The following is a 9411-nucleotide window of genomic DNA, read 5'->3' on the forward strand; positions in this document are numbered from 1 at the left end:
TTGTTTCCTTAATTGATAAGACTTTTTAAAATTATTTTCATACTAAATGTGTAGGATAAAAAAAAAAGTCTTCATTTTTCTGAAACAAAACCAAAATATAATTTGTGCCATAAAACTAAAGGAGAGAGGGGTAACCTTTGAGTGTCATTTTCCAGTGGATCTGCTTTTGTTTTTAGACGAATACCTTAGTACTGTTCTCGGTTTGTTATGTTACCATCTGTGGCACCGAGTGTTACACAGAGCATCGCTTGTGAGTACACGCTGTATCGCATCTTTACATAAATACTGTGTGTGAGTGAACCATTGTATAGAACAAGGGCGTCCAACATGCGGCCCGGGAGAGACCTCGAGATGCGGCCCGGGTGAGATCGGCAGCCAGGATCACAAGAGCCCTGCTGCTTACTTGTGGGAGGGTCTATTCTCTGCTCCAGTCCTGCTTCCCCTGTGGGGAGAACGAGAGAGGCCCCCTGCTGAAGTCTGTGAGCGGCATCGAGAGCTGTAGAGCAGGTAAGGGGGTGGGGTAGGTTGTGTGAATGAGTATGTCTGATTGAGGGAATGAATCTGTGAATGAATGAATTTGTGTGTGTGTGATAGCATGGATGTGTAATGGCTGGAACCTAGGCATGATGGGACTTTGATTGCTCTTAGCAATCACACTCCTATCATGCCAAGTCAGCCAGTACATGCTGAAACCTGGCTAGCTGCCCCCCTTGTGTATTGATGCTTCCAGCAGTATGGGGTCTGCACTTACAGCCACCCTGTACCAGCACGTATTGGCTAACTTGGGATGATAGGAGTGTGATTGCTAACAGCTAACAGCAATCTGCTAACAGCAATCACAGTCCCATCATGCCTAGGTTCCAGCATTTACTGGTTGTCTTGGTATAAAAAGAGTGTGTTTGCTGTTAGCAATCACACTCCTATCATGCCAAGTCAGCCAGTACATGCTGAAACCTGGCTAGCTGCCCCCCTTGTGTATTGATGCTTCCAGCAGTATGGGGTCTGCACTTACAGCCACCCTGTACCAGCACGTATTTCCTACTTGGGATGATAGGAGTGTGATTGCTAACAGCTAACAGCAATCTGCTAACAGCAATCACAGTCTCATCATGCCTAGGTTTCAGCATTCACTGGTTGCCTGGGTATAAAAAGAGTGTGTTTGCTGTTAGCAATCACATTCCTATCATGCCAAGTCATATTGTTGATTTTTTTTGTCCAATTGTGGTGTGTTACTTTTAATAAAAGTGTGGTTACACACTAAAATTGGACAAAAAATACAATGCCCAGCCAACCAGTACATGCTGGAATCTGGGTATGCCTGAGATTGCTGTTAACAATCATAATATATAATTTTTTTGTACAATGTTGGTGTGTAACTTACTTTTATTAAAAGTGTGGGGGGGGGCGGTCACTTTCAGTTTCGGCTAAGTGAACCCTGAATTTTACTTATCCAGAATCCTGAATTTGTAGGCCCAGAAATCCCAGAAATCAGTGAGAGGAAAAGTAAAGGTTTTGTGTCATTTACTTTATTTTAATCTGCATATTTTATTAAAGGCCATATTTTCTCTCAGTGAAAAATGAGTGCGGCCCTCACACGTATACAATTCTGATGAAGTGGCCCACTGCAGAAAAAACTTGGACACCCCTGGTATAGAAGGATCGATATATTCTGCCATAAAATACGTTGTTGCCGATTGCTCTTGATTACAGAATACTTTGAGTGGCTGCGGGGGTTATGCAAAGCTTGTATTATGAATACCTATCCTCTCTACATACTGGCTATAGTAGTAAGAAAAATCCATAACCCCATAACAAAAATATATAAAAAGTATATAATTTTTTTAAATTCGATAACAAAGTGTATTTTTAAGCATCTGCTTCTGCAGGTATTTACCGCCACATAAAAAGTGCCAGTATTTTTTTCCCCATTTTAACAAACACACTGCAGTGCATTTTTTTACTACAAGAAACCCCATTAGGTTGTGTATAGCATTATTCTCTACATATTAAATGCACAGATATTTTAAGATGAAAAACTAAAACATGTGCTTTTGAGTTTTCAAATTTACTTAAGAGGAAAATTGCTGAAGAGTTAAGGCGCAAAAATCTACAAAAAAAACTGTAGATTCTTTATAACGGCGAACCCTAACTGAACCTTTGTTGGTACCATTCATTGTTTGAATTATTCAACCGTTGTTTGCCACTCAATGGCACTCAAGTTTGCCAAGGAATTGAACCTGTCATCAAGAACTAAGGCACAAGACCGTGCAAAGATATCACATAATACGGATTCTGGTTCACAGTAATTAAATAAGTACATTTGTGAAACATTTGTCTACAAACAGGAGTAGATGTGCAGCATAATACAAAATCATCATGTTCTTCATCCTGTGGAAATTGTGATGACTGTAGCAGAAAACACAGATATTTTATCAATGCAATCATTATTTATTGATACATAGATATGATGGTATTAAATTCTTATAAATTATTATTATTAGTTATTTATACGAGGCCTCTTAGTTGGCCCTCCGTGGCCACTGCTTTCTTCACGAGAAATCCTCTTCCTATTTTGCTGGACTGATTTCTTGTCACAGCGCTGCCTGGACCTTCTGCACTGAGCCATTTCTTCATAAAAGTCATGGTAGACAGAAATCTTGGCTCCAGTTAGATTGTTTATCCGTTCCATGTGGCTGTGGAACTCTGGTCCATGGGAAGCATCCTTCTCTGTGATCATCAGAAGGGCGTGGATCATCTCATGAAGAAGCGTTTGCTCCAGATCTCTCCTCGGCCTCAAACTCAGCAGGGGCTCACTAAGGTGTATGGTACACAAATTTCTGCTTTTGTCATAGCGACAAAGCCCAGCAGCCGTAATCATCCTCCGATTCCACTTCACCTCCACGTGGGTTAACTTTCCCCAGAAAAACAGGTGATTCAGCTTCAAAAACAACTCACGGATATTGTCCGTGGGGTCCAGAAACTCCCAAAATGGGTCAACCACTGAACTCCCCTCTGTTTTCAAAGAATCCATAACAGTAGCAACAAATTACACTGCTGGTAATCTCAAAAAAGTCTTGTTGAACAGCTCTCTCACACAAGAATAATATCTGTGCCACAAACAGAATGTCATCGTGTCATCACAGTGCCTTGATTTCCAGGCATAACAATGACATCATAGTAGCTGCCATAGTAGCACTGAATGTTTACACCAAGCTGTGAGCGGTTTTTAAAATAAAAAATAAAAAAGCTAGGTTTAAGGGGACCAAACTTGTTACTATTTGTGCTAAAACACACTTCATGGAGAACATTGAGAGCTTAATAATAATTATATAAATTAGGATGAAGATTTAGCCGACTGCCTTAATAAATATTTCTGCTTTGTGTGTCTTTAAGTGCACATGTCAAAAGATTTTTAATTATTTGTGCTAAAGCACAACAAGTAGAAAATTGGCATTTTAATAAAATGAAAGGTTTTTTTTAGATAAGTGAGGGAAAGGAGAAAATGTAAGCAATGTAAGCAATGGGACCTCATAGGATACACCCAAAATTATTAAATAAGGGAAATGAGATTCCAGTAGGAATGAAGGCATTTGGCTATGCCAATCGTGGAAGAATTCTTAATAAATTGCTGTGTTTGCGTTTTTCAAGTCAGTTGAATGGATAAGGAAATGGCTGAGTGGCAACAGACAGAAGGCTTTATTTATGGTTTATATTCAGAGGAAGGAAGCCACATTTATGAATATTTTTAATAGTGATATTACAAAAAGGTCTTAAAGCTATAGCTTGTAATTTTATTGCATTTTATACAAAGGTCTGCTACAGGGCAGACATTCCTGGCGGAGCAAGACGGGGGGCAAATTATTTAACCCCTTTAGTACTGTGGGATTTTAGTACTCTAAACTATTTTTGTTATTTTTACCATATGTTGGTTTACTCAATTTTCCTCTTTTCCGTATTTGATAATATTTTCCTGTGTTAGCGTGCTGCTGAACCAAACTGAAATCTCAGCTTTTAAGGTATTATTTTTGACATCTTTATTTTTTTGTAACTGAAATTTAAAAGTTCATGTGTCCCTCCCTGCTTTGCAGAGTGCTTTGGGTGAGATGCTCTGCAGTCTCTTGGCCTTAGCTTTTTTTCTCTTGATGGTTGGTTGGCCTATTTAGCAGCTCTATTTTACTAAAATGTTTCAGGTAGGGTTCAGTTAGGGCTGTATGCATTCATTTACTTTAATTTCTATTTGAGTCAACTGTGCTGCACAATCAGAAGACAAGAAGGGTGATAGCTCAACAACTTCAGATTTCAATCATTTTTGCCTGTTCTAATTAACAATTATTTATAATCATAAAGTCAACACTCTCGGCAGGCTGCACAACCAATACCATGTGTAGCGGTATAACCTCTAGTGTCCCAGACACCGTAAATGACAGCTGTTTACTGTATTAAGTTATGAGTTATTAATCTCTGTGTGGGGCTTTACCCATATTTTGTTTATTTTTTGGATTATAAAGATACATATAACAAACATCATAGAATAATTATATATCTCAAGTAAAAAGCATGGGTACATGAATGTATAGAGGAAATGCAGCTTCGAGGACACTATGGTTAGAACTGACTTTGAAGGCACAGACCACCTTCCATCTAAGCGCCATTTTACAAAGTGACAATTAAAGGACTTTACAAAGTCATTCATTCTACTGCATACTCAGCTGATACTCACTCCACACTCATTATCAGGAACTACTGTTTTGCTCGATTATAAGACAACCCCCTGAAATTTGAATATTTATTTAGAAAAAAAGAAAAAGCCTGAATATTTTTTCATATTTAATAAAAGCTATAATTGAGAAAAATGCATATTTTGTTGTTATTTCCTTTTATTTGCCAACCTACCACCAGTTATGCAAATCTGCCCCATGGCTTGGTTCACTGCCCCCCAGATTTGCCTTATACCCTCTCTTATGCCACCCTGATATGCCACCCTGCCTCCCTGATATCCTACTCTGCCTCCCTGATATGCCACTCTGCCCCCACTGATATGCCTTATACCCCCTATATGTCACTCTGACCCCCCAGGTATGCCTTATACCCCCTAAATGACACTCTGCCTCCCTGATATGCCACTTTGCCCTCCCCGATATGCCTTATACCCCCCTTTATGCCCCCGACTTACCGATGGATCCCAAGACTTGTACACCATGCTTCAGGCTCCCTAGTGTCAAGTGGGGGCAGACAGTGAATGTCTGTGATATGTGCAGACAACCTCTGCTGCTACCTGGGCCGGGGCTTCTGTGACTGAGCACAGGAAGGTCACGTCGGTGCTCCATCATAGAAGGGACCTGAATCCTCCTCTCTGGCAACCGCCGGTGGATGTCAGCACGATGTGCACAGACAACCAATCAAAGAGACTCCACTGGTGCAAGATCTCAGCATAAAGGTAAAAATGAGGGTAAAATTACACTTACAACAAATTTTGGCACAACCAAATGTTATGCACAATCGCTTTTTGTTGATCTTGCTCGCAATAAACAAAAATCTAAATGGTCCCAATCTGTTCTCAACGCGTTTTGCCAAATTCAAGTTTGGCTTCCTCAGGAGCCCCTGCCCTAGAAAGAAAGAAGGGCCATCTAAGGTAATAATGAAAATAAACAGAAATTATTAATAAAAATACATAATTATTACCTGATCACATGTCAGTGATATATTAAGTCACTGATTATTGATCGGTCTCCCTGAACTTATTAAAAAATATTTTAAAAAGTTTAAAAATTGAAATGCGCATGTTCCAGTTTTGACTCCACAATATCATAGAAACATGACTTTTCTATGCATGTGGGGTATCGCTGTACTCGTGGGGGTGTTACTGAACACAAATCAAGACCTATTTTGTTTTTTTCACATATCCACTCAGAAAAATAAACATGGTGAAACTGCAAAGTGCATGAGAAAAATGTTTTCTTTTTTTTTTTGTTAGACTAAATTTGGAAGGTGCTGGTGTGGAATCAGCCGATATGCCCCTAACTAGATTACCTGAGCTGTCTAGTGTTTGGAAATATATAGTTGTAGGGGGTTAAACTGAGATATGGGACCTCTACTGTTTCTCAAATGAGACCTGGAGCCAACAAACTGAAAAATTCCATGTTTGAAAACTGAAATGCGCATGTTCCAAAAAAAAATCTTGTTTGGAAACAGAGATGCATGTCATTCATATTTAACCCTGTAAGTGCCAAAATAAATAAAAATACCAGGCATATGTGGTGTTTCCAAAAACAGGGCAAATACCTAAATACACTTTGGGTTTTTCTCCCATTTGCTCTGGTTAAATATAGTTTTTATAGGTGAAACTGTGAACACTTTCCCTTTTTCCCCTAGATATTTTTCATACATAATGATGGTTTATATATACTTGTGCAATATATAATGTGTGGGGGTGCACTAAATGAGTTAGTGGGCAATCAGAGTTGAATAAAGTCATAGCAAAAACACAAAAACTGCTCTGGTCATTTAGTGCAAACATGGTGGAAAAAAAAGAAAAAACCCTGGTCCTGAAGGGGTTAAAATGCCTGCATTTGAAATACCTTGGAGTCATCAAGTTTGAAGTCATGAGGGTCCTGGCACATCAATTGTCATTAACCCTTTGTTTTTAGGTGACGTGCCCGGACTGTCAATTGTCATTAAGGGGTTAAGATTAGTCATCTGCGTTAGGGTAGGCGCACAGACTTTGTTACAAGATTCTGAGATTTAAGATTTTAATCATCTTAATGGATTGTTTATAAAACTAGCAGTTTTCTAAGTAGCGCTTCGCTTTTAACAAAGCTTGTATGTGCGATACGTGTTAAGTGTCCTTTTCCTCTTTATGATAAGCTTGTCTGGATGTTTTCATACAATACGATAGATTAATTGTTTTTGTTTTAATGCGACAATGGACCCGAATAAATATCTATTTATATACAGTATATTACAAGTAGACTTCAACTGATTGTAATTGCCAATGTTTATCTTCATCTGTGTATTCAGAGGATTTGTAACAGAGTAACCTCTAGAAACAAGTCCAGGACACTTTAAATGAGAGTCACTCAGCTCTCTATGGCGTCTTACCCATATTTTAATTCTTGCATAATATAGAAACATATCACATACATCACAGAATGCTTAACATATCTCAAGTAAAAAGTGTCCTATGAATACATGAGCAGAATGTATGGGTAAATGAATGAATGGGGAAAGGCAGCTCTGAAGACACTAGAGTTATAAAAGCTCTCTAATAAAATGCCGTACTCACAACAGCCCTTTGAGTTGACTAATGAAACGTGTGTGTGATCTATATATATATATAGCCCCTTAAGGACAGTGGGCGGTCCCTAAACCCATTGAAAACAATGCATTTTGAGCCCGTACATGTACGGGCTTTGTCATTAAGGGGAGAGTTTACAAACACATTATAAGAACCATGCCAGAATGATCAATGTAATAACAAAGAACTAATGTGCAAAAATGTGCTTTAGTATCTGTCTATTGGAATTACGGCAAATTAATTGTTTAATACATATGATAGCTGAGAATTTAAGCTTTTCTGATGTCCTTCTTGCAAATCCATGATATTCTTATTGCCAGTTAATTCTAGCATTTGCTTGGCAAGCGTTCCTGGGTTTGGCCACTGTCAGGGCTTTGTTATAAAATAATAGTTACTATAGGTACTGATAGCGCTTTATATGTTCTTCTTGTATCAATATAGATCAGATCTTACTAATACATACATTTAATCCTATAATACATATTCTCTTATATCTCATTTTTCAATATATTTATTATGTAGTTAAGAATGTATTCAAATAATGAACGTTCTGCAGATATAATGATTGGGTTTTTTTTTCAACATTACCTTAAAATAGTATTCAGTCATAGAAGCCCCGGCGGAAGTGCCAGCAGCAGCGGAGGTTGTCTGTGCATATTGTGCAGACAACCTCCGCTGCTGCTGGCACTTACGCCAGGGCTCTATTTGAAGTCCGATTAGAAGAAGACCTCAAAAATAAGAGGAGGGGTACCGAGCAAACACGGTATTTCAGCATGGTAAAATTTGGCCAAACGCACCATAGGAGACGCTTCTTGTCGGTTAAACTAAAAACGCTTCCTCCTTGTGAATAATCCTTTACCTGATATTTCTACTATAAACCTAGTAAGAATTATCTTCCAGAACTACAAGGGAGCCAGACTGATCCCGAGGCATTTCATGATCAGGAACCTGTAATCGCACATCAGAATGGTATAAAATGACCTCACCTTCCTAACATCCTATTCTATCATCGTCTTTGAGGAGTTGGCTGGAATTGCAAGAGAAGTACTTTGTTGGCCTGCTGGGTCTTAATTCTCCAAATAAGCAAATAAATTCTCCAAATAAATCACAAAACTACAATAAAATTAATATTCAGATTAATTCCCAGGTTTAAATGCTCAGTGTGTATATTTCTTTTTTGTTGTTACACTGTATTTGCATTCATTTAACTTTTCATTTATTTATTATTGATTTGTAGCTTTCTAGTTAACTGTCTATGCTGATGGTTATATTGATTATTGTTCACTTTTGTCTTTATTGTGAAGTGATTTAATAATTTCATGGAAATTCATATATTTATTGTCTAATGATTTGATTTATACACATTATATTGTCTTAGAAGAATTTGAATTGCTCCTGTTTAATCCGTTGTTTCTAAAATATGTTATTGTCATTCATTTAGAATATTTTTTTTCAATAAAAATTGCTTTGTTCATCTAAAAGTGAAAGTGACATTGTTCCCAATGCCATATATGCCATGCCTCAGTATGGCAGCCAAATTCCTGGACAGATAGATCACTCAACTTCTCAACTTGCAAAACTGCAAAGACAAATAGTCAGATTTTAATTGCACATGGTTTTTTTTACAATTGAATAAGGATCTCTGGCCAATCACTCCAGCCTTTCAATCTTACGATGGGAACAACACCTTATAAACCAGGGGCCACAAATTAAATTACCATGTTATATCTCCTAATAAGATACACAAACTGTGAAGCAGAAGAAATGTATGGTATATCTTACTAGCAAACGGTAATAATCAATCTAGAGCATGAGAGCACATTAAAAGTAATTAATTTGTGATGGTATTGTAAATTGTAACAAGAACCAGGGGTCTACCTGTGCCCAAGATCCTGGTATAAAGTACTCCACCTTTGGGGAAAAAGGTCTCCAACATAAGTGACTGTTGATGAGTGTGATGGGGTTCACTAGAAGAGGGAAAGACTTGCAGACTTGTGTTTTTCTACATGAGTTGTATTTTGTTCAGTATGTTATAGCATTTAATTCTTTATTTTATGTGTTTCTACTCTTCCCTATGCTGTGTGCCGTCCCATAGTAAGATGAGCATGTTATCCCGC

Source organism: Sceloporus occidentalis, unplaced genomic scaffold (genome assembly GCF_023333645.1).
Source record: "Sceloporus occidentalis isolate IW3139 unplaced genomic scaffold, rSceOcc1.0.p SCAF_18, whole genome shotgun sequence".
Lineage (NCBI taxonomy): Eukaryota > Metazoa > Chordata > Lepidosauria > Squamata > Phrynosomatidae > Sceloporus > Sceloporus occidentalis.